Below are 14209 nucleotides of genomic sequence, written 5' to 3'. Positions count from 1 at the left end.
GGCGGAAGATTGTTCTCCCACATCACAGCCAAGACCTGGAACGAGCTACCAGCAGACATCAGATGCGCCCCCTCCCTGAACACCTTTAGGAAGACCCTGAAGACCTGGCTCTTCGGCTGAATGGAGTGGCTCACAGCTGAACGGAGCGGCATCCCCTCCCCCCCTCAGCGCCTTGAGACCCTTATGGGTGAGTAGCGCGCTTACAATTCCCTGATTAATTTATTGATTGTCCACCACAAACTTTCAAGACAATTCTTTTAACAACCTCTGCTGCCACTCCAGTAAGAAGAATCATCAACGATTCCTTAACTACCGGAATATTTCCAGAAGAACTCCAAAAGTCACACATACGCCCTTTACTGAAGAAAACAAACTTGGACCCGCTGAACCCTAACTACTACAGACCCATTACAAGTGGACCTTTCCTGTGCAAACTGATAGAAAGAGCACCGTTCACCCAGATGTCACAATTCATTGAAGGGAACGACATAATTTCAGACTTCCAAACAGGATTCCGTCCGGGAAGAGGCACTGAATCTGCCCTTCATGCCATCTGGGATGACCTGAAAAATACAGTAGACCGCAACGGGGTTGCTGCGCTACTCCTCTTGGACCTCTCGGCTGCCTTTGACACGGTTGACCATGACACTCTGAAACAAAGACTCTATGAAGCCGGCATAGAGGGAACTGCTCTAGACTGGATCGCGTCCTACCTTTGAAACAGAACTAATGTCATCCATACCCCAACTTTTTCGTCCAAACCATACTTCACAAAAGTAGGGATTCCTCAAGGCTCTATCATCTCTCCCATGCTTTTCAACATGTACATTTAGTCATTACTGGAACTGATCAATCAATTTCACCTCACTTACTATAACTATGCAGATGACACGCAAATACTCCTTCAACTGGAATGCCCCAAAGACATTGGAAAATCCCCAATTTTCAGTTATCTCAGAGCCGTGGATCAGTGGATGACTTGGAGCCATCTCAAATTGAATGCTTCCAAAACGGAAATACTCACGTGTGGCGAATGGAAAGATTATGACCCACTTGCCGCCTGGTCTGATGAACTGGGATCACCGCCTAAAGTATCGAAGGATGTAAGAAACATCAGAATGACCATTGACTCCAAGCTGTCGATGAATGCCCAAGTGGACAAACTAGCAAGATCAAGCTTTGTCACTATAAAAACACTGCAACTAATTTTCCCTCATTTGGGATTTCCACACAAAGTCCAAGCTACCATCTCCCTTGTTCTGTTCAAACTCGATTACACCAATAGCCTCTACCACAGATCAGCTTTAACGACCATGAAAAGACTACAACAGATTCAGAACTCAGCTGCCAGACTACTCTTGCATATCGAACAGCGAGACCACATCTCACCTGCCTTGAAAGCCCTGCATTGGTTCCTGGTTACCAGAAGATCCACTTTCAAGCTACTTTGTATCACCCACAAAGCAACACATGGAATGGGACCGCTGTTCATCAAGAATAAAATCACCAAACACATTCAACAAAGGAACCTCCACTCTAAAGGGGCATCTTGCCTCAAAATCCCAAGATGCAAGAAAAAAACCAAGGGTGGCACATCCTTCTCTGTTCAAGCAGCCGAACTATGGAACTCTTTACCCCTCAACATAACATCCACCGACAACCACCTTATCTTCAGAAAACTACTCGAGAATTGGCTCTTCCCCACATAAGCACCATACGCAAACAGAAATTTACAGCATATCCCGCTGTATAAAACATTTATTTTCACTATATATATGTACCTATCTTTGTGTTTTGCTTTGTATAAACATGTAGAATAATTATGTTGTTAAAAAAAAAAAATCATCTTTGGTCTACATGTACTTGCTTCCATTGTGCATCTATGTACCTCCATGTACTTGGATCTGTGTGTCTGGTACTTTTCTCTTGAAAAAGCATATCCAATGCACTACCATATTTCTCACCCTGTACCTCTATCAATATCTTTAATCTACATATACTTACCTCCTTTATGCATCTATATACTTTCAATGTACTTATGGATCTATATATTTAGCACTTTCTTTTAATTTGGCATTTCCAATGCACTACCCTATTTCTCAGCCTATACTTCTCTCGATAAATATTCTAGCCCAATTTTCTGACTTATCTCAACCTTCTTTCTACTACTCTTTCCAAAGCACTACCCTATCTCTCACCCTATCATCTATCGATATATATCCTCTATATCCACTCTCATTTATCCCAAACCCCATCCCACTACTAGGATCCCCAAAATAACCCTTTCTAGACTCTCTCTTATTCTACCCCTCCGTACATCATCTGACACCTCTTTTACGGTGCCGATCCCCTAAAACAAACCTTTCTAAATGCTTCCCTCTGACTCATCCCGTCCAAAAACCCTTTTGACTCACCAAAAGCCTCCCCCTACTGCTTTGGCCTAAAAAACGAAGAAAAAAAATCCTTCACTCTTCTATTCCTCCACTATCCTTTTCAATCAAAATAACAGACTAACATATTCACTTCTCAAATTCCATATTCCACTATACTAATTCACCACTAATCCTTTATAGATTTCAGAGTAGCGTGCTAATCGCCAATAAAGTGTTTCAACACCCCATCAGGGTTACAAGCGATATATAAATTCAAAACTTTTTCTCTTTTCTACCCCTCCCCAACCTTTCTCAATACAAATAACTGACTAACATATCCACCACTCAAATTAATTTCATGTTTCACCATACTAATTCAACACTAATCCTTATGGGTTCCAGAGTTGCGTGCTACTCGCCAAAAAAGGGCTTCAAAACCCCATCAGGGGTAGCAAGCGCTATATAAATACAAACCTTTTTTCCTCTTCAATCCCGCCACCTACCCTTCTCTATCCAAATAACTGAATAACATATCCACCACTCAAATACTTCATATTTCACTATAGTAATTTTCAACACTAATCCTTTATGGGTTCTGGAGTAGCGTGCTACTCACCAGAAAAGCGCTTCAATACCCATCAGGGGTAACAGAAAATGTAAAATTTGATACTTGTATAGCGCACTACTCACCCGCAAGGGTCTCAAGGCGCTTGTAAGAATACCGCTTTGGAACCCATCCTGGCTTTCCCTGTGAGGCGTCCAATCCTGGGCACCCCCAAGGTGGAGGCCAGGCATCCTTAGCGTTGTGGGGCCGTTGTGGAGATTAAGCAAGCCATTGCCCAGAGTTGCAGAGTGGGACTCCATGATTGGAATAGGCACCGAGGCGAGAATTATCAGGTCCGTGGAATTTTTGAGCCCAAGACCCACCGAGGCGGGAAATTGAACCCTGGTCCCAGGCTAGAACTCTGCATCAGGGTCTGCCGCTCTAATCATTGAGCCACACTTCTGCACAACAGGTGCTATATGAACGCAAACCTTTCTTCCCCTTCTATCCCTCTGCTATCCTTCTCACTCCAAATAACTGACTAATATCCACCGCTCAAATTACTTTCATATTTCACCATACTAATTCACCACTAATCCTTTATGGGTTTCTGGAGTAGCGTGCTTCAACACCACATCAGGGATAACAAGCGCTATGTAAATACAAACCTTTTTTCCTCTTCTATCCTTCTGAATCCAAATAACTGACTAACCTATCCACCACTTAAAATTGACTTGCATGTTTCACTTTACTAATTCAACACTAATCCTCTATGGGTCTCGGAATAGCGTGCTACTCGCCAAAAAAGCGCTTCAATGCCTCGCCAGTTACAATACAATACAATTAGTCATGGACCTTGGGGGATTGCTTCTATCATAAAGCCTGTTCTCAGCCAATCACAACGCTGCTATCATGCTATGTATTTCAACACAAAGCTTGAAAGCAGCATCAGGACTGAGTCTCTGTCCCAATAGCACTCTCATAAAGCGCAGATTCAGAGAGCACAGGTACGCATGTCAGGCTGGCCGCATTGTAGCTAACGGTCAGTTAATCATGCGCACTTCAGAGCAGCAAGCAACTATCAGGATGAATGATGTCACATTAGTGCACTGTGACAGGGCCGCGCCTCCTCCCCGACAATACTGCGCACACAGTACTGCGGCCTGTCCCGCTCCGCGCTACACTCATCATGGGTCTATAATACCTACAGTGTCCGAGTGCTCACACTGGGGGAGGAGAACCGACCTAACACTCCTTATGACAAGCCGCCACTGTAATAGAGAGCTGAAAATACATTATTGGGGTGGACATATGGCAACACAGAGCAGCACTGTGCATATGGAGGACATGGCGACAGCCGCAGCTGGGGGTCGATGAAAGGGTGTATGGTAAAAGGGAGCAACAACACAAAGCAGTGGCACCGGGACTAGTGGTGCAGGAGGTGCTGGCGCACCGCCATAAAACTTGGAAGAGTTTAGTTGGACAATGAACAATGAAGGGGCTACTCAAATGTCTTTCTTTGAGCAGCATTTTCTGGGTCTTCAAAGAGAGCTCGGCACATTTCCCCCATGCCTTCAGTGTGGTGATGTTATTGGCTACAACCCCCAGTCTAAAAACTGTTCCAGGCTCCAGCACCACTGGCAAAAGGGCGGATGGACGAGGACCTGGTGCCAGACAGAAGCAAAGTTCAACAGAGCGGGTATGTGGTAAAATAGGACAGCAAGTGGAGACTAAAGGGCTGGGCGCCCATGATAGAGCGGCAGAAGAGAGTAGAGAAATGAGCACAGGTTTTGTAGCGTTGGAGAGAGACACATATTTAACAAATAAAGCTTGAGAGTTGGTTTTACACAGGACACTGTGGTCAGGTATCGCATAAGACAGTTTTGCAACATGACAGAAAGTTAAAATGTATGTCACAGAGGAGAGAATATTTTCAGTGACACTGGGGTGCAAATTGAGATGAAGGCTGAGAGAGCAACTGAATGGACACCGAGACGTTTCTTTACAAAAAAGACAGGGTTCTCAAGGATTGTCTGCAGATTCCCCAAAAAAGAGACAGAGCACAGCTCAGCAGTCGCATCAAATCTGAAGAACTCACCTTGCCTTGCCACATCGACGCCGCAGGAACGCCGCTAGACCACCAGGGACGGGACGCACACGCTGTTGGTCCCCCTCGCCGCCACCAGTGATCGTTGGCCGCAGTGGGGGGGGACTACAGCTCCCGGCAGACACAGCGCCAGCCAGGACTTCCTTCCGGCTTGCTCCGCGCCCGGAGGCGCTATAAAACACAGAGGCTCCCTCCGCGTCGCGGGACGCGCGCGGGCGCCGCCGGGCTGAGCCCGGGCAGAGGGCGGGCCGTCTGTGGCCGTCAGGGGCCGAAGGAGGCCGGGCTGGGCCACCCCTCTAAGGCAAGTGATCACGTCAAGTTTGGTCACTTCTTGCAATATATCACCAGCTGTTCTTACTTTGTTTGAGTGACTCACGCATGCAAGCTTGCATATTGTATTATCTTGAGAGTTGGCTGGCTATAAGCTTGTTAGAAAAGACTTTTGACCTCATCAGTGGACATATATTAAACGGTGTCCAACCGGTTGCTGGCTTGCTCGGCGCTTTTACCAATCGTTACTGGCAGAGGCTCCTTGATACGCTTTAACATATTAACTGTAGATAGATCTAGACAGTGTTCTCACCCAATATTTTAGCCTAATATACATATTTATAATTGAATAAGAGGATAGACGTTAGGCCCATTTCTTTGTGTGTGACCCAACCTAGATTTTATTATTTACTGTGTTGAAAATGTGGTGATAGTTGAAGTAATATATTTGAAGCGCAAAGTGCGGGGCAATTAGGGCGACCATAGACCATAGACAGTTAAGTAATAGGGCTCCGAACCTCAGTGTGATCCATATTGTCAATTTATGGCAAAGAAACATTCAACTATGGATAACTACCTTGTGAAAGTAGTAAGCCAAATTAACAAGGATAGAAGGAAGTCATTGGGACGCGAAAATACTACTCTTATCGATTTAGGCTCTTTGAGTAACAGTGGTAATACTATTACAAATACTGTGGTGCCTAATGTCCCAGCGACTGAGTGTTTGTTAACAGAGTTTACGGCGCTCCCTGACTCTCCTGTAGTCCTAGAACGTCCTTTACCTACACCCGTAGACCCCAACACCGCACCCCTGAATTTGTTGGAAGAAACTAGAATTGACCCTCATCCCGAACGCTCCCCAAAAAAAAGGGTGGTAAGGGAGTGTAGAAAAACGAAACAAAATAGAGGTGGGGTACAGCATAAATCGAATTGTCAAGCTACCCCAAAAAATCCCTTCACCCAAAAGGGAACTATGACTGAAAATTGTGGCAATGATATACTTTCACCAAATACTATGTCCTGTATCATTAAGGCCTTTGAGGACAAATTAGAAGCAGTGGTAAAACCACTAGTTGAAAAAATAGATATATTAGCAGCTGAAGTGCTCAGATTAGGTGGCTCCCTATCCTCATTGATTAACACTCAGACCAAATCACAAGGTGGGTCTAATGAGCAAGAGGCGAGAAATGTACAAGTCCCGATTAAGGAGAACATCCTCCCATCTAATTCTACATTAAGCAACCAGATGTCGGATAAAATAACCGCCCCGGTCACAGATCTACCTTTTACAGGTTGGACAACGGTTCAAGCTAAGAAAACTCGCTCTACTAATTTACCCCCTCAATGTGAACCATATGTTGTAGTACTTACAAATGTGCCACCTCTAGATATTATGCAGTCCAAGGTGCAAAACGAAACACACGATTCCCTTAAACGGAAAACAGTTTCCTGGCTAAACCATAATTGTGGGTTCCCTGTCAATTATTCGGAACAGATTCTATCAACTAGACGGGCCCCCTGGATTGGGAGTGCCAGGAAAGCTTGTAAAGGTGATTGCATAATTATCAACTTCAAATACCCTCAACACGTGGCGACCGTACTACTCAGAGCAGCGTCATTGGCACCGACAGAGAATAGTGTGGGTGTACATCCTCTAGGCTATTTCTACCAGCATTTAGCTAGGGGCAAGCAGATTACCACTCCGAGTATATCTCAAAATGTTTTCCAAGGTTTACCTTTCCAGATTAACACAAATAATAGGTACTTGGCACTAAGCACCTTGGATATGAATGATTGACTAATTCCTCCCCCTGTGTCAGATAGGAAGACTAAGCAAACAACCCAAGGTGGAAACACGACTTTGTCCACTGTGGAAACTAGTGACGAAATTGCCCAAATAGGGGTGGGGGGCCCCGTGGTAACTGTTGCTAGCTTGGGTGAGAAGAGACAATGTGGTATCAAGCACACTAAGGATGGGGGTTCAACCACCGTAAATTCACCACCGCATGGAAATAATGTATTACATACTATTGCGGACGGTGTAGCTAAATTCCCATCTGTTAGATTAATATCATGGAACATAGCAGGGGTAACAAGGAATATGCAGGATGAGGGTTGGTGCTCCTACATTGAAAATTTTGACATTATTCTTCTCCAGGAGACCTGGGCCATAGAAACACCTCATAGACTGGGTTATAAAACTTTTAGTCGGGGCGCAGCGCCATCTGTGAGAGGAAGAGCATCAGGGGGTCTGGTGATTTGGATAAGGGTTACTGTGGAGGCAGAAATCACATTACTGCCGATTGATTCCCCAGATATAATGGGATTAAGAATGGCAACTATAGGGAAAGAAACAATATATTTAATAAATGTTTATAATAGACCACATCCCCATAGCAAAGATTCACAGGTGATAGTCCTCCTTGACTCCTTTTTAAATACTTTAAGTCCAAGTAAGCAGGTAATTGTTGGTGGAGATTTTAACTGTCAATATGAGCCGATATTGGGCTTGGACACTTTATTCGAAGAACAGGATACAGCTAATAATGTCCTTTCTTTAGAGTCCAATAATATGGTAAAAAATTCAAGAGCAGCTATGCAGATTTTACAAATTACTGTAAACCATGAATTAAGGGCGTGTAATGGCCGTTTCCAGTCAGATAGACCAGCGGCTCCAACCTTTGGTAGGGGAAATTATAGGTCTCTTATAGATTTTTTAATGGCTTCCATGAATCTATGGTATCTAATAATAGATTTTAAAATAGACCATAGAACAGAGAGTGACCACTTCCCCCTCCATCTATGGTTACATTCAGAACCTTTCGTACAAAAAATAAGTATGATAGACATGGTAAATGTCCCTGTAGGAGACCATCAGGTCTCCAATAATAGACGTGCTATTAAGTGGCCCCACATTCTGGCTAAAGACGAAACGATGATAAATATATATAACTCATTTGCTGATATATTGGAAGGAAGTCATATGCTTGCTCTAGGTACCCAGGATGTCCTTAACTTACATTATAAACTTGTAGATGCACTGATCCCTCATCTAAGCAAAAGCTACAAAAAGGACCTGAGTCAGAAAGATAACTATCCAGCGACAACAAACCAATGGTACAATAAAGATTGTCGCAATGCTAAAAATGATCTGATTCAGGCTGTAAAAGTAAAGGACGCACAGGGAATCAAAGATAGTAGACTAGCATATAAAAAGACACTGTCCCAAGCAAAAAAAGCCTGGGATGATGCTCTCTGGGATGACCTTTTGATTGCAGCCCACCAGAAAGAACAGGCCACATTTTGGAATCTAATCTCCAAAGGGAATAAAAAAGGCAGTTCATCTAGGGATATATATCTTGATGAAGAAACCTGGTGCAATCACTTCTCTAAATTATATTGCAATACAAATGAGGAGATGGCTATGGATGACATTGAGATAAATAGATTATTTGATAATAATACCCGTCTACACTTTAGCCATGAAGAAACTGTTGATGCACTTCAGGCTATCAAAACGGGCAAAGCACCAGGCCCCGATAAAATCCCCGGAGACTTGCTAAAGCATGATGCAGGAATTTGGGGACCCTACATTAATTTTTTATGTAACTCTATAGTGGCCGGGACACCAATTCCTGATTCATGGAAAGGGGCTGAAATTGTAACAATTTTTAAGAAAGGGGATCGCTACGATCCAGCAAATTACCGCCCTATAAGTTTAATTGATCTTTTACAGAAAACTTTTGCCAGACATATTTTAAATAGACTTTTATTGTGGATAAAAGGGGAACAGATTTTAACTAAATACCAAGCAGGATTCAGGCTAAAAACCAGCACAGTAGACCAAGTATTTAGATTTATGTGTATTTGCTGGAAATATATTAATATAAGAAAGGGAAGCTTGTACGTAGCATTCATCGATTTAAGGGCTGCCTTCGACCTTGTACCCCGTAAATTACTTTGGTCCACTCTCAATGATATTGCAGTCCCTAGTGAGCTACTCAGGGAAATAATTAGACTCCACACAGGAAACTATGCTAGAGTTAGATGGGGTAAGGGAGGAGAAATCTCAAAAGAGATCCCTGTGAATCGGGGTGTCCGCCAAGGGTGTGTGCTGGCGCCCACACTCTTCTCTTTATATGTTAACAATATACCTAACTATCTAAAAGATTGTAAACATGACTCCCCGAAATTAGCAGATGAGATAGTCACCGCATTGCTTTTTGCTGATGACACAATTCTCATCTCGCAAACCCCGCAAGGCTTACAAAACCTAGTAAATACTTTTAACAACTACTGCGTGGAAAAGGGATTAGAAATTAATTCATCTAAAACAAAGTACATGTCCATAAACCCTCAGAAATCCTTTAGAAAGAATTTGGCCTTAAATAACCAGAAGCTGGAATATGTCGAGAGTTTTAATTACCTGGGTATTATGCTGGACAGTATACCCAATTGGAAAGGGCAATTGGAAAAAAGTAATTTAATTTTAAAACAAAATTCAATGCCCATCCTAAAGGTGCACGGCAGTAGCCAATCTAAATCAATTACGCCGGCACTTGAATTATTCAAAGCAAAGGCCCAATCAGCAGCACTTTATGGCGCCGAGGTCTGGGGTTATTCCTGTAACAACACCTTCAGGAAGGAAGAGAACACTTTCATACGCAGGTTACTCAAAATACCAGTAAGAACACCGATAATTCCAGTTTTTCTGGATATCAATCTTAAAAGAACTGATCATCAAGCTACAATAAGGCCACTACTCTATAGGATTAGATTATGGACAACCCCTGAGTTGAGCGACTACAAGAACGGACTGCTAGAAATAATCAGGATTGACGAATATAAAAGTATCCCCTGGTTAAAACATATTTCCCAGTGGTTCAAAAAGCTTGGGTTTTCTCATTTTTGGGAAAACCCTCAGAATATGTTATTAACCTCAAAAAAACTTTTGAAATCTGCTTTTTGGGTATACATAAAGAATGAAGTATCCACTAGCACTACACTGGGTACATTGTCACAGAAATTTTTATCTGTCAAGGATACTCCTATATTCGAACAATTCATGGACGAGATAAGACCACCACTAGCTAAAACACTGTATCTACAATACAGATATGGAGTTTTACAGATTGCTGCAAACACTAGTAGTTGGAGGGGCAACGAAGATGAAAGTGGATTGTGCACCCTTTGCGCACAAAAAGCAATAGAAAATGATGCTCACGTATTGTTTTTCTGCCCAGCTTACAAAAAGCCAAGAGTTCGATGGATTAAACCCCTGTGTATAAATCTGGGGTTTAGATTTTTCAAAGAGGCAGAACGTACATTTTTTTTTTTTTTTTTTTTGAAACCGTTTATTGCAATCTCAAATATATACAAGTATGGGCCTACAACCTTCCGGCCGGCTGCTAAAGTGACAAAAGCAAATGACATACATACAATAAGGCACTTGGCTTTGCATAGACGATAAAGCAGGAGGTATCAACAACGCGGGCCACATAACTCTGAACCCACAATACGGTTTCGTTTTATACAACACAACAACATAAAACCACACCCGCAAGGCAACCCACAATCGAAAATGACGACACGTGCTCCTCAAGTGGGGAACCCCAACCATCCAAAGAAATCCAGAGAGGGGGAGGGAAACTGATCCGGGACTGGGAGAACAATGTGCCCAGGGCTGAGGGAGGGGGTCAACTATGGGGATGGAGCTGGTGAAGCGGGAGGCAACAACGGCGGCTCGCAAATACCCCCGCAGTAAGCGTTCCAGGTGCCCCATATCTTCACCCATGCCCCAGGCTTACCCCGCGCCACATATACCACCTTTTCTCGGAACATGCACCAATCCATATGTTCTTTCCAAGCCGACACCGCCGGGGGTCTCTGAGATCCCCACAGCTGAGCAATGTCACGTTTAGCTATCATATATCCCAGAGTCACCCATCGCGTCTGCGGAACCGAGTAATCAGTCGGTTCCCACACATTCAGCAGGCATCTCCTCGCTTCAGGCAACAGCGCGACATGTGTAACCGCTCGCAGAACCTCATGCACACCACGCCAGAATCGCTCCACCTTCGGACATTCCCACAGAATGTGTAAAAAAGTCGCCAAAGCACCACACCCACGCTTACACAATCCATCCTCGGCATAGCCCATACGCTGAAGCCTTGGCCCCGTCATATACACCCGGTGGAGTATCTTAAGCTGGACGAAGCGAAGGCGAGCCGGGATGGCCACCTCCTTCGGAGAGGCCACCGCGGAAATCCAGTCCTTGTCGTCCAACTCCAGCCCATCGGCAACCCAAGCCTCGCGGAGGCCAGTCAGTAGGCCCGAGCGGTCATTTATCAATTTCTTATAAATGAGGGAGATCGTGCTGTCCGGAACGTGGCCATCTAGCACTCTATCCTCCAGGGGGGAGGACTCCGGGATGGAGGCCACGTCTGGGAAGACGGAACCCAGTGCGTGACGGACCTGCAGGTAGCGAAAGTATTCACTGCCCTGCAGCTGAAACTCCGCCTGCAGCGTCTCGAATGTCTTGAATCCTCCCCTCGTCCAGAGATCTCCCACTGTACTGATGCCTATCATGTCCCACCTCTCGAAGCCCTTCGAGGTCCACAAAGAGCCAAGCCTCTCCGACGCATACAACGGTGACGCCCGGGTCAAACGGTCCTTCCATCCCATAGCTGCATTAGCCGCGTGCCATACTCGCACCATGACACGCGTGGGTCCCGTCAAGCGGGAATCGGGCACGCTGGTATAGAGCGCTCGGTTGTAGTCGCCACCGGGTAGGAGCATTTTGTCCATTTCAAATGCCGGGTTTAGGGCGGGCCCATAGAAGCCGTGATTAATTGCAGCTAACTGGGAGGCCCAGTAATACCGCTTAATATCCGGGAGGGCAATCCCTCCGTCGTACCACGGGAGCGTCAATTTTGCCAGGGCTATACGCGGCCTCCCATCCCAAAACAGACGGCGCTGTAAGCTTTCCACCTCACGGAAGTAGCGCGCCGGGACCAAGTCCATAGTGTTCTGGAGAGCGTACAAAAAGCGTGGCAATGACATCATCTTGAACAGTGCCGCCCGGCCGAGCGGCGAAAGCGGCAAGCGCCGCCAGCGCGCGACGTCCTCCTTCAAGCGCTGGAGGGGGGGAAGCAAGTTTCGCTCGTAGCGGGCCACCGGGTCCAGCGTAATATAGACCCCCAGGTATCGAAATCCCTGCGAGGCAATCTGGATCGGACAGCCCCGAGGGAGGACAGGAGCCTCCCCGGAAAGCACATAGACACAGGATTTAGCCCAGTTAATGACAAGGCCTGAATTACGGCCAAAGGAGCGCAGAACATCGACCAGGACAATCAGTGATTTGCGCGGGGAGGCTAAGTACAAAAGGATATCGTCAGCGTAGAGGGACACGCGGTCCTCATACTCGGGGGTCCAACGGAGACCTCGGATGGAAGGGTGCCACCGCAGCCACTCCGCCAGGGGTTCCAGGGCCAATGCAAAAAGGAGCGGCGACAGGGGACAACCCTGTCGCGTGCCCCGTCCCAGCACGAATGGGGCCGAGACTCGACCATTCACCACCACCTGTGCCAATGGGTCCGAGTACAACAATTTGACCCAACTGATGAATCCCGGGCCAAATCCAAATTTCGCCAACATCGCCCAGATGTAGGGCCACTCGAGCGTGTCGAACGCCATGGTGGCGTCCAGGGACGCCAAGATGGCCGGCTCCCGCACGAACGGAACACGCGCGAGCACCCCGTGCAAGCGCCGCAGATTAAGGGCCGTATTGCGATGGGGAATGAAGCCGGACTGGTCTTGGTGGACCAAATCGCCCACCACGCCGACCAGCCGGTTAGCGAGCACCTTGGCGAGGATTTTAGGCTCCGCGTTCAAGAGCGAGATAGGCCGGTAGGATGTAACCCGGTCTCGCGGTCTGCCCTCCTTGTGGATAACCACGATGGTAGCCAGACGCTGGTCCGGCGGGAGGGAGCCCCGCGAGTGAGCCGCAAGGAACATAGCGCGGAGGTGGGGTGCCAGTACGTCCGGTCGCAATTTATACAACTCGATAGGAATGCCGTTCGGGCCCATGGCCTTGCCAGAAGCGACCGAGCGGATGGCGAGGGCAATTTCGTCCGAGGTGGGGGCGGCATCCATCAACTCCCTGTCCTCCATTGAGAGGGAGGGCAGCGCGATGTCACGCAGCAGGGCATGGGAATCCTCCTCCGGGCAGGGAGAAACCGGGGAATATACCTCGCGGAAATAATCCGCGAAGCAAGAGACAATGCCTTCCGGCTCAGTGACACGTACACCATCCATTCTTTCAATCAGCGGGACCACACGATTAGCTCTCTCCTTCCTATCCAACCACGCAATCAACTTACCAGCCTTATCACCCACATCATACAATCGCCCCTGTTGCTCTCTGCTGAGGCCCCTGGCCGCCTCCGTGACGAGGGACCTATAGGCCGCCTGCTTAAGGTGTAGAACGTGCAGCGCAGCGTCAGTCACCCCACTCCCCAGATCACCCTCCAGTTCAGTGATTTCGGCCTCCACCCGGGTCACCTCCTCCTGTGCGCGCCTCCGGGCATGGGAAATAAAGGAGAGGGCCTCCCCTCTAAGCACAGTCTTGAAAGCCTCCCACAGGGAAATGGCAGACGGGACAGACCCCACATTCTCCTCAAAATACCGTTGCAAGGATTTAATCAAGTCAGCACGAATAGTGGGGTCGCGCAGGTACCAGGCATTGATTGGAGCTACCCTGCCCTCCCCCCTCGGGAAGACATCAAAGTGCAACAGGAGTGGGGAATGATCTGAGATACCCCGCGCCAGATGGCGCACCTCCCCCACTCTCCCGGCATAGGCCGCAGGGATAAGGACATAATCAAGCCGCGAAAGGCTACCATGGGCCCCCGAATG

Source organism: Triturus cristatus, chromosome 2_1 (genome assembly GCF_964204655.1).
Source record: "Triturus cristatus chromosome 2_1, aTriCri1.1, whole genome shotgun sequence".
In the NCBI taxonomy this organism is placed as follows: domain Eukaryota; kingdom Metazoa; phylum Chordata; class Amphibia; order Caudata; family Salamandridae; genus Triturus; species Triturus cristatus.
The sequence above is the reverse complement of the archived record's forward strand: the minus strand, read 5'-3'. Positions refer to the sequence as shown.